The following is a 10,090-nucleotide window of genomic DNA, read 5'->3' on the forward strand; positions in this document are numbered from 1 at the left end:
GGATCATGACCTGAGCCGAAGGCAGACACTTAACCAACTGAGCCACTCAGGTGCCCCTGGAGTGATAAATGTTTTATCATTATTTTTATTGTGCTTTCAGGATAGGAAAGAAAAGATCAGTTATCAAAAACAGAGTAGACCAGACAATGAGTGTTCAGCCCATGGACATTGGGCACCAGATGTGACAACCATGAACCATACCACCACTTATCACAAGAAGTAACCTGTTTTGAAAAGGGATCGTGGCATCCCATGTGTCACTGTTTATGATTGTGAAGAAAGAAAAACAACCTACAGGTGCATATGTCGGGGATGGGTTTAATAAATTACACTAGCCTCAGACCATGAAATACTATACAGCCATTAAAAACATTTTCATAAAAGAAGAATTTTATGGAAGTAATAGAAAGATAGTGATGATGTATTAGTATTAAAAACTGCTAGAATCCAGCATCCAAATATTAAAATATTAAGAGTAAAACAGCTCTCTGGGAGTTTCCAATTCTGTTTTCAGACACAAATGTAATATTATTATTATAAGAAAAAGGTTACTAAAATAAGAAAAGAGATTACAGTGAGTTTTGATTGTTAGGAAAGGGATCACAAGGAACCAGAGGGCAAAGAATAGCACTGCCCCACAAACATCCATGGTTATGTGTCCAGGCACACACACACACACACACACACGCCTGCATGCTCAGTCAAGGCCAGGATACAATGAAAAACACAAAAACAAAAACAAAGCCAGGAAGGGAAATGAGAATATCTGTGATTAAAAATAAATATTGTACAATACAATAGGTTTTCAGGGTGCCTGGGTAGTTCAGTCTGTTAAGTGCCTGCCTTCAGCTCAGGTCATGATCCCAGGTCTCAGGATTAAGCCCCGAATCAGGCTCTCTGCTCAGCAGGAAGATTGTTCCTCCCTCTCCTTCTGCCCTTGCCCCTGCTTGTGCTCGCTCTCAAATAAATAAATAAATAAATAAATAAATAAATAAATAAATAAGTTTTCAAAGCACTTTACCAAAGAAAGAAAAAACTAATCCTAATTCATTTGTCTGTACAACTTGCTAAATTTGGAATTTGGAATGTAAGAGAGGGAAGTCAGAGCTCTCAAGAGGTGAGGTGGCTTGCCCAAAGACACAGATCCAGCCAAGGGAGAGTGCCAAGGAAAAAACACAGAGCCTTCTTTGATGCCCAGTCGGGAGCCAGAAACAGAGGTGCCCGCAGGTTGGCAGCAAATGGAAATAAGAAGGCTGTGACAGCCCAGGACATGAAGTAAAACCAAACCACATCTGTTTGATGACAGGTCTGACAAACTGAGAGCAGAGCTGGAGCCAAATGTCATTGTGTGGGTGCCGGGCAACATTTTTGTTTAAGATTTCTAGAACAGCATTCAGCTTATGGGCAGGTCAAGCACAGCCCAGCAAGACAAAGACAACAGTTAGGGGAGGTCAGAGAAGGGTGGGATATTCCCTCTGGAGGGGTTGGCGAGGGACCCCCCCCCCCCCGGGCAAAGAGACTTTGATGAGGCACGGCAAGATGGAGCAGAGATTATGAAACCTCGAACAAGGGACAAGGAGGTCACAAGGGTGCCATTTTTCCAGACAGGCCTACTGGTTAGGAGGCAAAAAGCAATAGGAGATGTCCTCATTTGATAATTAGAAAATATCACCTAATCCAAAAGCAAAAGCTGTGAACATGTATTTCACCCTAAAAAAGTGGACAAATAGCTTAATGAGCACATGAAATCATGCTCAACAGCGTTAGTCATCATGGAAGTGAAAATTAAAAGCCACAACAAAGTACCTCCAGAAAGACACAGCAACAAAGATCCTGGAGGATACGGAGAAATACGGGGGCTCTCGTGCACTGCTGATGGGAATGGAAAATGGTGTGGCCGCTTTAGAAGGCAGTTTGGCAAATGCTCAAAAAGTTCAGTATGAAATTATTGTCCTACCCATTCATTCTACTCCTAAGTGTCTACCTGTGAGAAAAAAGCAAAAAACGAAAAAACCTGTGTCCACACAAAAACCCGCATATAGCACACTTGCTCATGGCAGCGTTATTCCTAAGAGCCCCAACACGGGAGCAACTTAAGTGCCTGTGGTTCGTGAAGGAAGGGACGGATAGAGTAGGCCATCTCCGCACGACGGGACAGCACCGAGCACTAATAACACGGCAGCCCTGCTACAGGTGCCACCTCTATGAGCCTCACGAGCATTATTTGGAGTGAAAAAAAACACACCTAGCACACCTGGGTGGCTCAGCGGTTGAGCATCTGCCTTCGACCCAGAGTGTGATCCTGGAGACCCGGGACTGAGTCCCAAATCGGGCTCCCGGCAGGGAGCCTGCCTCTCCCTCTGCCTGTGTTTCTGCCTCCCTCTCTCTCTCTCTCTCTCTCTCTCTCTCTCTCCCTCTCTCTCTCTCATGAATAAATAAATAGAATCCTTAAAAAAAAAAATGCCTGAAAGATCAGACACTATAGGATTGCATTGATGTGAAATGCTCAGAAAAGGCCAGCAGAGAAGCCCAAAAGCAGATCAGTAGTTGCCTAGGGATCAGGGAGGGGCAGGGATCTGCTGGCCTGAGTGATCATACAGGGCGATGGAGACTACTTTATGGTGATGGCTGCCGCACTAGTACATCTACAAAAACAAAAACAAAAGTGTGCATGTGAGTAGGATGACTTATTCTTTTTTAAGATTCAATTTCACGACCATGAGATCATCACTTGAGCCGGAATCAAGACTTGGACACTTGACCAAGGCTCCTCATGCATGACTTTTATTATATGTAAAATGTATCTCAAGAAAGCTGTTTTTTATTTTCATTTTATTTTTTAAAGATTTTATTTATTTATTCATGAGAGACATAGAGAGAGGCAGAGACACAGGCAGAGGGAGAAGCAGCCTGCATGCAGGGAGCCTGATGTGGGACCGGATCTGGGGACTCCAGGATCACGCCCTGAGCCGAAGGCAGACACTTAACTGCTGAGCCACCCAGGCGTCCCAAGAAAGCTGTTTTTAAAAAGTGGTGGAAGAGGCAAAAGGCAAGGGAAATGAGGAATCCGTTCCAGGCCATTAGCACTGGGCCAGCTCGGCTTGGAGACTAAACGGACCTGAGAAGGAAGGTCACTGTATCAAGACTGGCTTGCAGGCCTGAGAGCAGGACAAGAAAAATGTGGCAATACTGTCTTCAACACAAGGCACATGGGAGGAAGGTGGTGTGTTTGATTTTGAAGAGATACAGGCACAATGACCCTCTGAAGCAGAATCCTCAGAAATAGGGTTCCTGAAGTGTGCCACTTCAGGAGCCAGCACAACAGGCATCAGCCAGCATGAACCCCCACACTGAGAAAGGCTTCAGGAAACACTGGCTGACTGGTGGTGGGAATTGAAGGGTCAGAAACCATGCTGGGAATGTGTGCTTTAAAAAAAAGGTTGTGGTATTAGGATCTCAGTAAGGACCCACCAGAGCAAGGTCACAGAGGCAAGGAAGAAGGGATGGGCTGTCTGCACTTAAGCATTGTGAGTGCCAGCGGTGCAGGAGTGACCAGAAGCCACCAGCCAGCCACAGGGGGCCATGAGCAGAGAGGCACACACAGCCCAGGGGAGATCTGCAAAGACCATTGTTGGGGCGGGGGACGGGGGGGTGGGTAGCCACATGAAGATCCTGTTTGCAAAAGAGAGTAACTTTCAGGAGGTGTGAGATTCCAGGAGTTCCTCCAAAAAGGACTTGAAATCAGGACCAATGTTTCCAACCAGTGCTGTCATTGACTGCACCCTCAATAGGCATCTCCCAGCTGTGTGCTGCCCGAGCCCTGGGTACCAGCATGAGGAGTCTCTGGTTCTCCTCTGAATTGCGGACACCTCCACTCTCATATCAGCAGCCACTCCTTGTGGTGCCTCTGCCTTGGGTCGCACCAGCTGCACAAATTCTGCTCTCACATGTCCCCATCACCCAGTATGTCCTCCCAGTGTCGTGTCTTCCCTGCAAAACCACTAGTTCTGAGTTACTCACACTTGGGCCCATTTCCAGCTCATAAGTTGGAAATGCAGTGTTTCTGTATGGATGGATGGGTGGATGGATGGATGGATGGATGGATGGATGGATGGATGAGTGGGTAGGTGGGTGGGTGGATGGGTCGGGAGATGGGAGTGGAGATGGATGGATGCCTGGGTGGGTGTATAGGTGGATGAGTAGGTGGGAGAATGGATGAGTGGATGTATGGGTGGAGGGTGTATGGTTGGCTGGGTGTGTGGGTGGGTAGACAGGCGAGTGGTTGGGAAACATGACCTTGAAGAAAGAGGGATCCAGTAAGCGTAGCTGGATGACACACAGTCCTGGGTGGGGGGATAGTGACAGCTCACACTGTTTCTATAAAAAGGCTGTGATTGAGATCAAGCCGTGATCCTTCTTGTTACCTTTATACATATATTTAAATCATAGAACTTAAATTTAAAGCCTCGTTTAAAAACAACAATACAGACAAGTGTCAGGGAATTCAGGAGTTATGGTTTCCACAGCAACATTCACGTGGCTACCCAACTACTACTAAATAAATTAGATTAAGAATTTATATTGCCCTTGACATTCAGCCATATGCTAAGCAATCGCTTTATTGGTTTATAATCCCTTGCAGCCACCTGTGAGGGAGGCAGCCTTCTCACTCCCACATTAAGAATGAAGAAACCAAATCCCAGGAGAAGAACTATGTGCCCAGAGAAACCCAGCCGATGCCTAGCTGGCTAATGGGACTCTCCATGTGGCAGCAGGCAGCAGGGTAAAATGCCGACAGCAGGGCTGCTCAGAGTGCATGAATAAAATTGATCATCATTAAGTGCCTACTGTGTGCTAGAGCCTTCTGGTGAGCTTTTCCTGCCACTGAAAAGACTGAGTCACAAGCAACTAAAGTCACAATAATAAAAACCAGAACCTTTTATTCCGAGTAGAAGAAATCCTGTATAGCTTTGGTTCAACTGGCTTCTATATGACCAACTTCACTATGAGCACAGACCCATAAATGCATATGAAGAGAAGGAAAAAGCTCCCTCCAGTGAGAAGGAGCTTCAGAAGGAGGAGGAGCAACAAACACTCAGGTGTCAGAGGATAGAAGCTGTGGCTTGGGTACAAGATTGCCTTTGGAGAGCTTCACTTATTTGGTAGGGGGAGAGAGCCCACTGGAGGTGTCAGATATTTATTTTGGCAAATTTTTCCCTGTAGTGAATCTTACAAATCTCATCTCTCAAATGAACATGGGTATGTGGATTGAAAGCACAACCCGGGGCACCTGGATGGCTCAGTCAGTTGAAGGATGGGCTCTTGATTTCAGCTCAGGTCATGATCTCGGGGTTGTGAGATCAAGCCCTGCATCAGGCTTCTGACCGAGCATGGAGTCTTCTTGAGATTCTCTCTCTCTCTCCCTTTGCCCCTCCAACCCTTCCAAAAAAGCACAACCAAAGGCCTGAAGCCACAAATTGTGATGTGTGGCCCCCAGGCCCCAGACAGGGAGGCAGACCTGGGACTGAGTGTTAGCTCTGGCCTTAGTCATCATCTTAACAAATGATCTTTAAGGAGGAGTAAACAGCAACACATGAAATGCAGAGCCATGCTAAATTGAGAGGTGTTGCCAACACTCCCGAAGAAAGTGAGAGAATGTGTGAAAATGCAGAGTCTCTGAAGTGTGAGAAAACAAAAAGCACAAAGCCAGCCAAAAGCATCAAACTACTGACATCAAGGAGGTGAATTTTGAACCCCATACTTGGAATGGTTGACAATTAGAAAGCAGTTTTCCCTAAAAGACAAGTGAGAGAGATTTGGCTCAAAATTCATAATAAACTTTTGCGACAGTAAAATAGGCCCACTTTGTGCAGGAAGCTTTTCCAAACAAGTCCAACTTACCCACTGTATTCTCTACAGATCTGCTGGTACTGTGGTCTTGTCTCCCCCCACCCCCCTACCCCCATCCCTCATCACCCAGCCTCAAGCCAACAGCTGTGTGACACCACCAGGCAGGAGCTGTCCATGGTTGGCTGCCGTTCGCTGTTTTCCCCAGCAACTCTAGAGTTCTCCAGCCATGATGCAATGCTGGGCTGCAAGATGTTTGCTAAGACTGTCTAACTTAAGGTCTGAGACAGGCATTTAAGGGTTCAGTATCATGTGCATGATACCTGCTGTGAGCTCCTGAAAGCCAGCAGCCACGTCCTTAATGATATCCCTAACATTCCGGACAGCGCCGGGTGTGGCTCCTAATACACGTTTATGGTGGAAGTGAGTGTGTATCAGTATTCATGTGCTCTGTTTTTCCTGTGAAATAGCTCGCTCCAAACTTGATGTCAAACACCACATTGTGTTCTGAATGCCTTATAGGCCAAAAGACAAATGTGGTGTATGATCACAAGTAATTAAAGAATGTAGGAGAAGTTGCTTAACAGTGAAGACCAAAGCAACTAGAATATGTATAAAGTCTAAAAATAACTATGGTAAAACAAGACCGTTTTCAGTGAGTCCATTTCTAGGGGTGAGAACAAAGACAGAAACACATACTAGTTCGAGGAGCTTAAAATTGAGTGATGGATTTAAAGTTAAGAAAGTGCAGGCAAGCTTTCAAGGTAAATATAATGACTGCAAAATCTAGCAGACTGTGTAATGTCTTCCTTTGCTACTGGAGGCAAGCCCGTCACTGATGAATTTTAAATGACACCTGGATGATCCTCTAGTCAAATGTTCAATTCTATGCCTGCATAGGACATTACTCTGTAACAGTTGGATTTTCAGAGTAATTTATAGTGAATGAGTAGAACCCCCTCCCCTTATTCTTCTACAGTGAAAGCTTAGCATAGTTATTTCATTTATACTGATGAGGTGCCCAAAACACAACAAGGCTGAATGATATGCCCAGCCCAAAAAAGAAGCTAAAATGGCAAGGAGAGGATTAGAATCCCAAATCGCAAGTCATGTTTTTCGCTACTCACCTCTTTCTTTGCTACAGTGAGCAAGGGACACCGCTATTCTGGGACTCCTTGAGCCCACGGGACATGCTTCTTGAGACCTACCCCTGGCTTGTGTTTTCAGGTTCCCAAGCACTACATGCAGGTCATTTTTCCTTTTATGTTATTGATAAATTCACCTAGACTTACAAAACCCTCTCCTCCTTGTGAGCCTTCACGTAGCTGAGATGCTTGGGACTGGTTTTTACATTTTGTGTAGGGCAGTATGATCCAAAGTTTAAAAACCCAAACTCCAAAGTCAGGTTCTAGCTATGTAACCTTAGACAAGTTGCTCAGCCTCCATTTCCTCTTTTCTCATCTATAAGATGAGGGTGAGTAATAATGCCCACCTGACAAGGGCCAAATTAGGTAATTTACATGAGAGGCTTACTACAGTCCTGGAGGTAGCTCCATAAATTCGAGCTTAGAATCATTACTTTCTGAAAATTTGAGGCAGAACATTCCTACCATGTGGGACAACAAAGTCTGACCGACCACAATCCATGAAACAACTCTTTCACTAAAGAGAATAAAGCAGGAAGAGCAAAGAGGGTAGATATTCTGTGCCTTCAATGGGACGTCAGCCCTGTTCTCTACTCTTATATATTCCCCCTTAATAGTAGGAGCTGGAAGCTGGGAGCTACATTTCCCAGAATACCAACTGATTGCACCACCCAGAGCACTCAAGTGGGATCCAGAAGATGGATGGGATATGAGCCATCATGTGGCTCCCCCTTCAGGAGCAGGCACCTGTGGCGCACCAAAGGATCACAAGGGCCTTCCTTCCTGGGGAATTCGTGTAATGTGACACTGGCAATGGGTCCTGTGGGCTCCGAAACTTACTGCTCCTCAGTTAGTGTGGGCCGAGACAGCTGGTGATGGCTTTCCCTCCCCTTGCCACCCCCTACCCATCCAGCGATTCTGCAAGACCTTCATTCCTTGAATTAAATCTCTTCTTGCTTGAGATACCCAGAATGGTTTGTGTTCCCCTGACTGATCCATCGCCTAAGAAGTGAGAAGTCTCAACACATTCATAATTATTTATTATTCATTCGTTCATTCAGCACTTAAGGCAAGCAAGGCACCGTTCTGGGTGTTGGGAATACAACAGCAAACCAAACAGAACTCACATGTTAGTGGGGCAACCAAGTGGGAATAAATGAATAAACAAATATGGCGGGGTTGGTAAATGCAGGCGAGGAGGGTGGATGGTGCTCTTTTGGAATCTATATGAACATCTCTTTCTTTTAAGATTTTTACTTATTTATTTGAGAGAGACAGAGCACAAGCAGAGGGAGCAGCTGGCAGAGGGAGAAGCAGGCTCTCTGCTCATAGGGCTTGATCCCAGGACCCTGGTGAGCCCAGGGCAGACGCTGAACCAACTGAGCCACGCAGGAGCCCCTATCCTTTTTTTAATCATGGTTAAACACACATAACATAAGATTTACCAGCTTAACCATGTTTAAATATATAGGTCAGTGGCGTTAAGTACATTCACACTGTTGTGCAGCCATCACCACCATCCATCTCTAGGACCTTTTCATCTTCTCACAATGAAGCTCTGAACCCACTGAACACTTCACCCCCCCATCCCCTCCCCGGCCCCTGACACCACCATTCTTCTTTCTCTGTGGTTTCCACTCCTTTAGATCCCTCCTAGAAATGACGTTTGTCCTCCCGTGACTGATCTCTCACTTGGCACAATGTCCCAAAGATTCAGCCCTGCTGGCGGCCCACATCTAGAAGGTGGGATTTCAGGCAGGCTGGCGGGAGGACGAGCCCGTGCACCAGCAAGGGACACAGACGGGAACACGCTACTGTGTCCCGCGTGCAGATGCAAGAAACAAGGCGGAGTGGACGGCCCTCCTGTCCTCCCCCAACACAGGTGAAGTGGAAAACTACTCAAGGGAAGAAAAATAGCAGAGAACGAAGGTGCATTTCAATCAGCGATCTGCATATCCGTCAACTAAAACCCTGTAGGGTGGAGGCTGAGAGAATCCTGCACATATTGTCTTAACCTAAATAAGGAATGAACGTCTAGCAAGAAATCCGCTCACTCCAGCCCCCTGGGGCCGGGCGGCTCAGCCCACACTTCTCCAGTAAGATCTCAGCGGCAGGCTCTGCTCTGTTCTCTCCCTGTGGCCACCCCCCTGTAAGGGGGATGATGGCCGGAGGGTCCCCATGGGACTGCCTCTGGTCTCACCCACTCCAGGCTCACAAGCAGCTGCACAGAATCATCCCCCGCCTGGAGCCGGAATGGTTCCCAGGGTCCAGGGCCTCAGACCCCGGGTAGGAAGGCTGCCCCCTTTGGAGGAGATCTTTCCAACTACACTCGCCCCTGGAGACTCTCAAACTGTCCTCCTGAGAGGGATGTGTCTGCACCGCGGACTCCGTTGTGTGGCCCTGGAGATCCTCCGTGAGCCAGCGCCACTGGACCTCCGTGTTCTCCCGCAAACTCTAATGTCCCGCCAAACTGAGCCACGTCCAATTCCCCGCACACACTACGATACCTCTCACTCAAGCCTCTGTTTTTCCCTTTGCCTAGGATGGCCCTCCTGCCATGATCACGCATTCAGTCCTCCCTCCCAGCCCCGATGCCACCTCCTCCAGGAAGCCCTTCACAGAACCTCCAAAGGGATGCACCATCTTCTTCCCCCAGTCCCCATGGCTGACCTGTGTGCGCTCCTGTGGGAAGGGCCCTCTCTCCTCTCAGACCATAAACTCTCCTGCATCACCATTCAACCACATTCAGGTTGGCTCCCCTCGTAGGACCTGACCCATGTCTTTTAAGGTTCAGAGTTTGTTCAGTCAATGAACAGATGGGATAATCATTTATTTGAGTCAAATATTCAACTAGAAAATCGCTCAGCACAGGGATTCCTGAAAATGTCACCATCATATCTGTTTCTTTGGGATGTGCTGCCGCGTATCATCTCACCCAGGATCCAATGTGATCACAGGCGAACGTACCCTAACTTCCATCATAGATTTGTACTCACTTTCAGGTTCTCAATTGTCCTGTGTTTTCTCAGTCATACTCCAGATTTTTAATATCTTCTTAGGCACCCATTAATTTTACCATTTATTTATTTATTTATTTA

This window comes from Canis lupus, chromosome 6 (assembly GCF_048164855.1).
Source record: "Canis lupus baileyi chromosome 6, mCanLup2.hap1, whole genome shotgun sequence".
Classification (NCBI taxonomy): Eukaryota; Metazoa; Chordata; class Mammalia; order Carnivora; family Canidae; genus Canis; species Canis lupus.